Below are 12,160 nucleotides of genomic sequence, written 5' to 3'. Positions count from 1 at the left end.
GGCTTTGCTGAGAGGTAATGCTCTGCCACTAGAATTGATTGATCTGCTTAGAGTGTTGTGCTGGTAAATTGGAGAAGAGCTTCATGGAGTTCCCTACCCAGGCTGTCTATCAATTGCAGTCCTTTTTAGTAGCTATCATTAGAGTTATGAGTCCCTGCCACTGTAAGGATATTCAGCATTAGTCAACACAGACTGTCAGACAGACTGTCAGACATTGGTAGGGCTTGTATTTTCGTAGAGTGAGTGCTTGAGGTGTGTGTTGCATGGGTAACTCTTATGTATTTGGATAATAAACTATCATCAGGAACAATTGTGTTACTTGGTCTTATTTCATGATGAATAATTTTCTAAGATTTTAGGTTGGCAAGGATTTGGAATAAAGATATCATATATCAACGAGGCTTCACATATGACTGATACCATAGCAGGTATGTTATGATAGGGTGTTCTTTATAAATTTTTGTTGTAATGTCCTTTGGTGGTGAGACTTGACCCCAGGTATTATACATAGTATATAGGTTATGTATACTCAACAAACTACCCTCTCCTTCTAGTCTATTACTTCTTTTTAAAAGTAGTTATGTATTGTGGAAAGATGTCTCTCTGTAGCACTGGGTAGTTTGGAAATTGCACTGTGACCCAGTATGGAGTTGAACTTGTGATCCGACTGCCCTTACTTTCTGCAGCACCAGCCTCATTATCTTTGTCCTCTAATAGTTGATAGTACTTCTTCCAGAATGGGCAAATACTTCATGTATTTTGAAGAGAGATATATCTCTAATCTTGCTCATTAGTATTTGTAATAATGCACAATAAGTTGTCTTTTACAGGTTTGGATAAATACCTCAGACATTATATTAGTTGGTTTGTATAGGAAATAATAGAATTATCATCTTTTATCAATTCCAGTCCATATCTTTGAATCATGGTGATGTGAAAATTTATTAAGAGAAATTGAATTTGAAGACACTGGATTATTTTCATTCATAATAGTTTCAAAAGTGGTTAATCAGACATGTATGTGTTTTATGTGAAAATGTTCTTTGTTCCTACGACTTTAAAAATAACATGCAGATAATAGCATCTAATACATTTAGATCAATTTAATGTCATTTTTTTTAATGCATTAGCAAGTCCTGTTTCACCATATGTCAAATTACTTATCCTTCCTAACATCCATTCCCAATCTCAGTCAGGGATATAGCACAGGTATTTGCTGACATTTCCATTGCTGTTTTCGTAAACATTTAATTATCCATATTCTTTAATATTATTTAAATTACATTCTCCAAATTGAATATGGTAGTTTAAGGTGCTGTTTTCTCACGAATCAAATAATTGTACAAGCAAGTCCATCTATCTAACTTTTGTACAATTATATTAGGACAAATTCACTATGTCTGTGACGTTTCATTTTGACATATTCATTTGTACATAGAACAAACTTAGGCTGATCATATTCCCGGCCTACTTTCTCTTTGTTTTGTTTGCTTTTTTCTCATTTTTAGTTTTTTCTTTTTTTTTATTGTCAAAGTGATGGAAAGAGGTATTTACAGTTTTATACATAAGGTAGAGAGTACATGTCTAATCAAACGTGTATCCTCATCCCTCAATTGCTTCTTATTTTCCCCATCCTCAATTCCTGTCCTCCCCCATGAGCTGTACAGTTGGATTATGGCATATAGTTTCACAAGTATTGCGGTTGCATTGGTTTGCCTTTTACCATAGTTTCTTCATTTTGATGTTGTCCTTTCCTTCCCTAGTTCCAATATATATATATATATATATATATATATATATGTGTGTGTGTGTGTGTGTGTGTATACATATATACATATATACATACACACACACACACACACACATATATATATATATATATATTACCAAGGGTACCAAAATCAGTAACAGTTATGTCATGGGTAAAACCCTGGGGGTGTAAAGATACTAGATAGGGGAATAATTGAGGAACTTCTGGAAAAATGATGGAGGAGCAACACAGCTCTTCCTGAGCGCTCTTCAAGAATCCATTTTCAGCGTTTCAGACAAAGACCAAGTGAGCCATAATAGCGCAGACATTTGTCCCAGGGAGGGATTATCCAGGCAGCCAGTTTAAGAAGACATTTCTGAGTCCTGGTGGCAATTCTGTCAATGGAAGATGCAGGAATAATAATGGTTGCAGAGACTGGGAAGGAAGTAGAGGCAGCTAAGGCAGCGACTTTTCTGAAGTTGCTTGCTGCCATACAGGCAGAGAAACCGTGCTTAACGGCTGCAAAATCAGAGCCAGCAGCGCTCCTCACGTCCAGCACACATCAGTGAACAGGAGCTCCAATCCGTAGCCCTCTGATGACACAGATTTAGATCGAAGACTGTCCGAAAAAACAGAGAAAGCCTGAGTACACATTGAAGCATTCTCACTCAAGATCACAGACCAGCATTTCCCCACACCCTTAGAAAAAGCATCATCTTTTTTTTTTTTTTGGCCAGTCGTGGGCCTTGGACTCAGGGCCTGAGCACTGTCCCTGGCTTCTTCCCGCTCAAGGCTAGCACTCTGCCACTTGAGCCACAGCGCCGCTTCTGGCCGTTTTCTGTATATGTGGTGCTGGGGAATCGAACCTAGGGCCTCGTGTATCCGAGGCAGGCACGCTTGCCACTAGGCTATATCCCCAGCCCGAAAAGCATCATCTTTGACTCTGGCATCTACTTGGTCAGAGAACACAAGAAATAAGTTCATCCAGGGAAACATCGTCGAAGCCATCTTCCAAAAGTGCAGTGGAATCTGATCAGTGAAAGCCATTCTGCCCAGGGGAAGTTCTTCGCTCCCAATTTGGAGGAACTTCCTCCAGAGTGGACCGGTTTTCATCCTCAGGTAAACACAGCCAATGGAGGCAGATTTGCAGTATAGATAAACCATTTAGTCCTCAGAAGTGGAGACAGCTCCATGTTGACCAAAAAGAATACCTCAGCTATGTTTGGAATAATTCACAAATGCCAGTCAGGCCACAAAAGTAACCACTGTGGAAATCAGAAGCTTCTTATAAAGACTGAAAAACAGGCATTTGGGAGACACAACACCCAAATAATGAAGATCTCTCTTTACCAATTATAACTGTCTACTATTTTTTTCTCATTTTGCATCATTTTTATATATTCTCTTTATATTTTTACTTAAAATATATTTTTCTACATTCCCTTATATTTTCTTCGCTGCTTTCTTTTAGTTTTCTTCTTTTTTATACGTTTCCACTTTTTTATTTCCTTGAATCTAAATCTCAATTGTCATCACTGTTCATTTCAGCCACTTAATCTTGCTACTCTTAACTTCTCCTTCTAAAATTATTCATAGACTATAAATGAGGATCCTATACCACTTCCAGGATGTTCATAGTCCAGAGTTTCCTGACTATTTGCTGCCTAGAGAGTATTGGTATTCAATTTGACTGGGCCAAAGTGTTTCATTGAATAACCTGTTTAGCCCAGATAGATCTAAACAAGAGTACAGATTTGTTCACTGGTTATATTGGTATATAATGCAACTCCTGAATCACAATCTGCTGACATCTAACCTAACATACAGAACAGTGGAGATCAGTTCACTTGCAGGGCTCATGGCTGGTTTTTGTGTTAATTGTATTCTGTGGCAGCACTAAATTTGTCTGTACATCCAAAAAGAGAGAGATAGAATTTACCTATGATAGTGAATTTTTAAAATTTATACAACTACTGGCTTCCAGCCCTGGTTGGTTTGAGCCTTAAAATAGTGTTCTGGTGTGCTATTGGACTTTAAATCCTTCCAATATGGGTAGAAGAAAAATGAGAAGCCAGAGAATCTCGACACCCACTCAAATCAAACCGGAAATAGAGGAGTCAATGAAAAACCTACAGGATATTCCTCAAAATGCTCCATAAGCACTACTGGAAAATATGGTCAATGAAAACATGGAAAGCATGCAAGCTGCCAAAAATAAATGTCAAGGGCTAACCAAAGTTCTATAGAGGAATTCACCTCCTCCACAAACTGAAGGCTTTATGAATTCCAACAGAAGGAGAAGGAATATAATGGACAAAAGACACTCAGCTACAAGACTGAAGAGAGAGAACTCAGATCCAAATTAATTAAGTAAAAAAACCCATACAGGACCAAAAACTATAGCTTATAGATGAAAGCCCTAAAGAATGTCCAATCAGAAGAAAGGGAGATTAAAAAAAAAACAGAAAGTCTGGGATCCCAAAATGATGATGTAGAGTAATGAATCTCTGGAAGTGAAGATAGTCTAGAGTTTATAGAGAAGGAATGAAAAATAATTCATAATCAATCAAAAAAGCAATAGAGAACACCGCAGGAGCTCCAAGATACAATCAGGAAGCTTAGTTTAAGGCTAATAGGTACTGAGTAGAACCCTGACATGGAAATAAATGGTAATTTGTTTACCAGAATTCTGGTGGAGAACTTCACAATTTCCAGGAGAATAGGCCATCATCATACAAAAAGCTTTTAGAACCTAAATAGACCAGAACAGAATACGACATCTCATCAACATATTGCAATCCATACAGGATCAACAGAGACAGGAAAGAATCCTTAAAGCTGCCAATGGGGTAATTGGCTTAGGTGGCTTTGGAGAATTGGTGGCCGAGGTGCTCTGGGGCTTGTCACAGCGGGGGGAGGGGATGTTGGTCAGTGAGAGATCCACTTCTGCTGAGGAGATGAGCATCGATAAGGGCACAATGGTAGAGAAGAACCTTAACGGCTATGTGGGATTTGCCAATCTCCCAAATCAAGTATACAGAAAGTCAGTGAAAAGAGGATTTGAATTCACACTTACAGTAGTAGATGAATCTGGACTGGGAAAGTCAACATTAATCAACTCATTATTTCTCACAGATTTGTCTTCTCCAGAGTACACAGGGCCATCCCATAGAATAAAAAAGACTGTGCAGGTGGAACAATCCAAAGTTTTAATCAAACAAGGTGGTGTTCAGTTGCTGATCACCACAGTTGATACTCCAGGCTTTGGCAATACAGTGGATAATAGTAATGACTGGAAGCCTGTTATAGACTACATAGATAGTAAATTTGAGGATTACCTAAATGCAGAATCCTGGGTGAACAGACAGCAGATGCCTGATAACAAAGTGCAGTGCTGCTTATACTTCATCGCTCCCTCAGGACACGGACTTAAACCATTGGATATTGAGTTTATGAAACGTTTGTATGAAAAAGTGAATATCATCCCATTAGTTGCCACAGCAGACATGCTCACACCAGAGGAATGGCAGCAGTTTAAAAAACAGATAATGAAAGAAATCCAAGAACATAAAATTAAAATTTATGAATTTCCAGAAACACACAATGAAGAAGAAAATAAGCTGGTTATAAAGATAAAGGATCATTTACCTCTCGCTGTACTAGGTAGTAACACAGTCATTGAAGTTAATGGCAAGGGGGTCAGAAGAAGGCAATATCCTTGGGGTGTAGCTGAAGTTGAAAATGGTGAACATTGTGATTTTATAATTCTAAGGAATATGTTGATAAGAACAGGCATGCAAGACTTAAAATATGTCACTAATAACGTACACTGTGAGAACTACCGAAGCAGAAAGCTGGCTGCTGTGACTTACAACAGAGTGGATAACAAGAAGAGTAAAGGACAGCTTACCAAAAGGCTGCTGGCACAAATGGAGGAGGAAAGAAGGGAGCATGTAGTCAAGATGAAGAAAATGGAGATGGAGATGGAGCAGGTGTTTGAGATGAAGGTCAAGGAGAAGGTCCAGAAACTGAAGGACTCAAGCTGAGCTCCAGCTCGGCACCATGAGCAGATGAAAAAGAATTTGGAAGTCAAGCACAAAGAATTAGAGGAAAAATGGCATCAGTTTGAGGAGGAGAAAGGCAACTGGGAAGCTCAGCAACGCATCTTAGAACAACAGAACTCTTCATGAACCTTGGAAAAGAACAAGAAGAAAGGGAAGATCTTTTAAACTCTCCATTGACCACCAGTTACACATTAGTTGCCAATATGCCAGCTTGGACATCAGTGTTTGTTGGATTCCTTTGACCAGTTTGCAACAATTTTATCCATAATGATGGATTTAACAGCAGGACAAATACTCTTTGTTTGTTCTTCTCAATGGAGAGTAAGATGCCTTGAATTGTCTAGGGTGTTCTGTACATAGAAATTAACAGCTCTAAGTATCTTTTTACATTTTCTTTATTATTATTATTATTAAACAGATGTCTTCAGTTTAATGCAAGAGAACATTTTACTGTTGTACAATCATGTTCTGATGGTTTGATTGTTTACAGGATATTCCAAAATAAAGGACTCTGGAAGGTTTTCATTGAAGATAAATTGCCATACTATGATGCAGACTATGCTTCTCTATGATAATTATAATACACAGGTTCCATTCAGCATAGCCTATACAATAATGTAATTTAGTCCAACACTATTTTTGACACTTCCATTGTTTGAAAATACACATGGAAGAAAGAACATACATGCTTACAATGCACTTAGAGCTTTTTATAACAACCTTTTGTTTCTTTTGGATTCTTTACATATATGTTATTCTCATTTAGTCCCCTCTTTAGCCAAAATCTCATTACTGCTTCATTTTTGTAATATTTTATTTAGATGATTTCCATATATTGGCCCTGCAAAAATAGAATATAGCATCTTTCATATGGTAGGAACCAACAGAAAAACTTTCCTTTAACTCCCTTTGTACACTTTATGGTAAGTAGCAGTGAGGAAATGCACTTATAGGTCACTCCTACACAAATTGTGGAGCTAAGGACAGGCCTGTTTCTACCTATATGCAGTCTCCTGTTTTACTAGAAATGAGAATCATGGCCTCTTGAAGAGAGAGAAAAAAGTCACCACTCTGCACTTAACTGTATGGATATATTGCATTTCTGTATTTTTTGTTTGCATTGTAAAAAATTTACATAATAAACAATGTTGTGATGTAAGAAAACACACAAAAAACAGAAAAAAACAATAACAAACAAAAATGGGAAACAAACAGCAAACTACATCTCAAAAATAAAAAATAGAAAATGAAAGTTTTTAAAATGTTAAACAAAAAACAAAGGAGTCTTCCTTGTTTGTGTGGGCCCTCTCCAGTCTCTGGTTTCCTTGTGATGGTCTACAGTCTATTTTCCTGCTGCTTGGCTGTTTTGACTTGTTTTCAGTTTGCAGGTGGTGGATCTGCTCTGACCTTTCTGTCCTGATAGCTAAATCCTGGGGCTCTGTGGTTCCCACAGCTTACAGGTAGGTCTTGGGTGTTCTCTGTAGATGGGGGACGCTGAACAGTCTTGGGAGCTATGACTTCCCCAACCTGCTGTAGGGCTGCTGTCTTTAATGCCTGGCTCTGAAAAGTCTGCAGCATCAGCGGGGTGGGGCACCTCTGGCCTGGTTTATCTGGCTGACAGTGGCTTGCCTGGGGGAGGCTCCTCCCTTCTGGGCTGGGTGACTTTCTCCTGGGCAGAGCTGACTGTGCAATTCAGCTCCACTTCGTGCTGGAAATTGGGCTTAGTCTGTGATGGGACCATTTATCTATTATCTCAGGAACTGTTTACTCTCCCCTCTGATGGTTTCATGCTGCCGGTAGCTGCTTGCCGATTTCAGTTTGAATTTAGAAATTCTGTGTGCTGGCGAGTCGGCAGCTGCTGAGTTGGTATGGTGGAGAAGGATGGGGTTCCTCTTGCTGAGTTTTCCTGAGTCTGTGAGCCTTGGGCGAAGGTCAAGCCTTCTGCCTGGGAAGGGGTGGTTCTCCTGGGCAGAGAAGGCTCTCAGTGGTCAGTCCCTCTTGCCCTTTTCAAAGATGCCCCCTTTGTCCTTGCTTTTCTCTGCCCTGCTTTAGTCCCAGTTTGGTCCGAGCCTGTGCCAGCGTCAAAGATGGCACTTTGCTCTGGCAGTGAAGGAAAGGCTAGCTTCCAGAAGCTTCTCTGAGGGCACGAGTGAGAATGTCTTTACTGATGTACACATACTTTCTCTGTGATATCAGCCCATCCATGCTCAGCCTGTGACCCATGTCTCTCTGTTGCCATTTGGAGGATTTCTTTCTGGTCACCATTGTTTGTTTTAGGTGTGTGGAATGCTGGCCACTGTGCTGGTGCCAGCACTACTGTGGTCGCAGGATTCCACCTAGGACTCAAATTTGTGTTGTCAGGTAAGCAAGGTCAATTTTTCCTTCCTGGCCAGAATCCCTATACTGTTATTTCTTACTTGGGATGTCTTTCTAGGAGTAAAAGTTTTGTTAGAGTGGTAAAACTGAGATGTTGGAGGAGCTTATCTAGGGCTCTGCTTCTCCTCTGTCATCGTCCAAGAAGGCCCAAAGGTTTCCATATTTATAATTCACTTTTTTGATGCCAAGCACTCTTCTCAAAGTTGACTCAAACACTCCACCTACTGATTGCAATATGGAAGTACTGTTAAAAAGTACCTTTTTTTTTTTTTTTTAACCCTGTGTCTCTCAATTTAAGACAAACAACTACAAAAGCAATATTTGCAAAACTGTTTGGTGTAAGTGAACTGAACCCCTCGGGGGGGTGGAAGGGAAAATGGGAGGGAGGGGGATATGAGGGACAAGGTAATAAACAGTACAAGAAATGTATCCAATGCCTATTGTATGAAACTGTAACCACTCTGTACATCAGTTTGATAATAAAAATTTGAAAAAAAAAAGTACCAAATTGATAAGGAAGCTAATGGTAGTAATTCCATAGCAAATGCTCTTCAAGGTGGAGAAAATTTGATAGCATTTCAACAGGAAGGAAGTTCTTGAAAAACACAGGTTAAGTCCTTTAAGGAAAGTACTCACCTAAGGGATGATTTATGTTGTAAAATTTTAAGTGTTAACAGTCTCACCTAAAACTTTGACTCCTATAGATTCATATACCACCAAAATTTGCACATTTATTTGCAATTGTTAATATGCTACTAAAAAGAAATGCTGTGGGGAATGATTAAATCACAATGAAGTATCTCAGTTCATGGAGCTATTGTTTCTATTTTTTTAAAGAGGTGGATTGAATTATCACTTTGTGGGTCCTTCGGCTATGTGAGGACACCATGGCTTTCAACCACAGATGGCAGCAATAAGGCACCAATTTGGAAGCTGGGGAGCCAGCTCCTCAGAGGCAAAGCACTAGCTATTTTGAAGTATATTCTGGAACAAAAGGTCAGCCTTTCTTTAGATTATCATGCTTGGGACTGCCTATTATATCAGCACACATAAAATAAAGAACAATATTTTACTAAGCAATTAGGAATTCAGTTTATATCCATGGTCATTAAAGTGCAAACAACAATGATCATAATGAAATAGTTCTAACATGCTTTGCTGAGATAGTGACATGTCATCCAGAGGATTTAGAATAATCATTCTGATATGGCTTTTTTTATGCATGGAGGTGTATGTGTTTTCTCACAGGAAGCAACAAACCTACAAACCTACAACCTACAAACGCTGGATATAGAGTTGTGGCTTAACGGTAGAGGGCTAGCCTTGAGTCAAATACCTTAGGAACACTGACCAGGCCCTTAATTCAATCCACAAAACTGGCACAAAAGAGTAATTATAGTAATGATTACTCGTCGAAGAAACAATGCATAAAGATGTTAAATATATTTATGCTGAACATTATAAGTTCATTTTTATATGTTAAATTGGAACTTTTGAACTCATTAACTCTGCCATTTTGTCAACTCCTCAAATATACTTACAGCTAACTCTCAAGTGCCTGCTTCCTGGTCTCCTTTTCATCTCAGTGCCAGAGTTCCATAAAACAAGAACTATGTATAGTGTAAGTACATTATGCATATTTATGTCTTCTTAGCCTTAGTAATGTACCTAATATGCCCTAATTATTTTTAACACATTGTCTTTATACTAAGCCAATCTGTGGTAAAAAGGGACAAAGATTTTTTTAGTATTCTTCAATGTTTATATTTTTGTTACATAAAGTATATGGTGTTCAATATCTTTATATTAATAATGGCAAGGGTAAAATGGGGGATAAACTGAATAAATTGAGCATTGTCTTTTCTTGAAGCAGTACGAGGAAATACTTATAATGCTAAGCTACTCAGGAGGACGAGATCTGAGAATCAAAGCCAGCCCATGCAGGAAAGTCTCTGAGACCCTTATCTCCAATTAATCACAGAAAAAGCTGAAAGTGGCACTGTTGTCCAGGTGATAGAACGCTAGCCTTGAGAAAAAGAAGCTCAGTTACAATGCCCAAGCCCAGGAGTGACAAAAAGAATAAGGAACAGATTTAACAGTAACAAATGTAGCACAACTACCTCACACTAATATGTTACAATGTGGATATATTTAAATGCCTTATTTTAGGGATTGCCTCAGAAAACTTAAAGTACTGTCAATTATTTATCAAGATTTCTCATGCCAAGTTAAAGAGATAGATTCGTGTTCAGTCATTGCAGCTATTGACTTTAAAATTGCTATTTATTTTTATAATTGTTAGAATGAAAGTTCTATAGCTGACAAAAAGAATGCACATCCAGTATGTACAAAAATATATGTGACTATGTAAATATTCATAACAAAACCTGTATTCTCTAACTCCATGTGCAAATTTATGTCACCTTTAAATTGAATAAAAGTCTCAAGGGAACCTTTAGATAATTAGAACACAAAAATTTTGAGAACAAATTTATCAGAACTAAGGATTCCTATATAAACCCATAATGATTACATGGCAAGTAATGGAGTCAAAATTTAATTTATAAGATTTGAATGATTGCCTTAATAGTAAACATTTCAGTGTTTTGTTCATAAATTTCATTTGACCTCAAGAAATGTTAATGAAGGGGCCAGTCTAAAACCCGAGGTGACTCCATTTTGACCCCAACTTAGAATGAACTTGGAGTGACCCTGGCTAATGTAGTTTTGCTGGAATTTATCACAAACCAGAAAACCAAGCATGTGGAACTGCCCGAAAAGGGAGTAAAAATCATTTCCTGATGTTGGGGTCCATCTTCACCCCTAGATGGAAGGGGCCTGAGGCACCTCCCCCAGCTGGGGAATGCAGCCCTTCCATCCTCTCTACATTGGAATCTGGAGAAACCGGTCGGGTAGAGAGACCCCCGACTTAGCTGGCAGCCAGCCTGGCGCCTACCAGCCCCGCCCTGGTTTGGCGCGCTCAGAGTGACGTAGCCCCTTGGAGGTCAAGTGACCAGCCCCTTGGAGGTCACCTGACAGCTCGTGGCCTATGGGAATCCTGGCCAACCCCCTTCCCCTGATCATCTACCCTCGCCCCTCTCTCAATAAAGTTAGTTCGCTCTCAGAAGCTGACCCGTGGTCTATGTCCGTGACTCCCAGAGTAGGATAGCGGTCACATTGCCACGCGGGTCGCGCGCAGCCAGGACGGAGACACCCCCACGTCTCACCCCGACAGACCTGCAGGCCAAGGGTGGGGGGAGAAGACGATGCGAGGGTAATAAGAGAGAAAATAAGCATTTGAGCCGGAGCAGAGAAAGCAGTCCCCACATCCTGACACCTGGGCTGGATCTTGGCAGCAGAGTCACAATAGGTAATTTCTAAAATAATTAAAAATCAACTAAGTGACAGCAAACAGAGCCATGGTGAAATTCTCCTAGTATGAGCCAATTGTGATCAAAGGCCTAGCCCTGTGCTTTGTGGTTTTTCCCTATAAAATGAGCCTGTAAGATTGGGTCAGTGCATTCCTGTTCAGTAGTAGCACTGGGTTGTCAGTTGTGTCTTGATGCTTGACGCAAAATAAAGCTTTACTTAACTTTGGACTTTTATCAGAATTATTCCTTTGTTCACGGACTTAACATTTAACATGTTAGTTAAAATAACTCAGCATTTTCCCACTACAGAGAAATATTAAAAAATGGTTTGAAAAATAAAAAAGTCAATGTTTCAACAAAGTGTACTCACTTGAAGCAACCTTATTTTGAACAGCTGATGGTCAAGATCACAACTCTAGAACAATCCTCAGAACACTTGGGATGTAATTCTTTGACTTCAACTTAGATCCGGAGATAAAGGATATGAGAGAACTAATGATAATACTCATCCTACAGATTTTTTCCATTTTTCCTGCCTGTTGCCAGTATATCTTTCTCTGTTTCCTTACAGACAAATCAAAATTGGAGATTATTGGTAA

The 12,160-nt window shown here is 39.1% G+C and overlaps 1 pseudogene; it reads left to right on the top strand.

The window, feature by feature from the left end:
• The first annotated feature begins 4,671 nt into the window (after window positions 1-4,671).
• LOC125344629 lies at window positions 4,672-5,986 on the top strand (annotated as a pseudogene).
• Window positions 5,987-12,160: the final 6,174 nt, after the last annotated feature.

Source organism: Perognathus longimembris, unplaced genomic scaffold (genome assembly GCF_023159225.1).
Source record: "Perognathus longimembris pacificus isolate PPM17 unplaced genomic scaffold, ASM2315922v1 HiC_scaffold_173, whole genome shotgun sequence".
Taxonomy (NCBI): domain Eukaryota; kingdom Metazoa; phylum Chordata; class Mammalia; order Rodentia; family Heteromyidae; genus Perognathus; species Perognathus longimembris.
The sequence above is the reverse complement of the archived record's forward strand: the minus strand, read 5'-3'. Positions and strand labels throughout refer to the sequence as shown.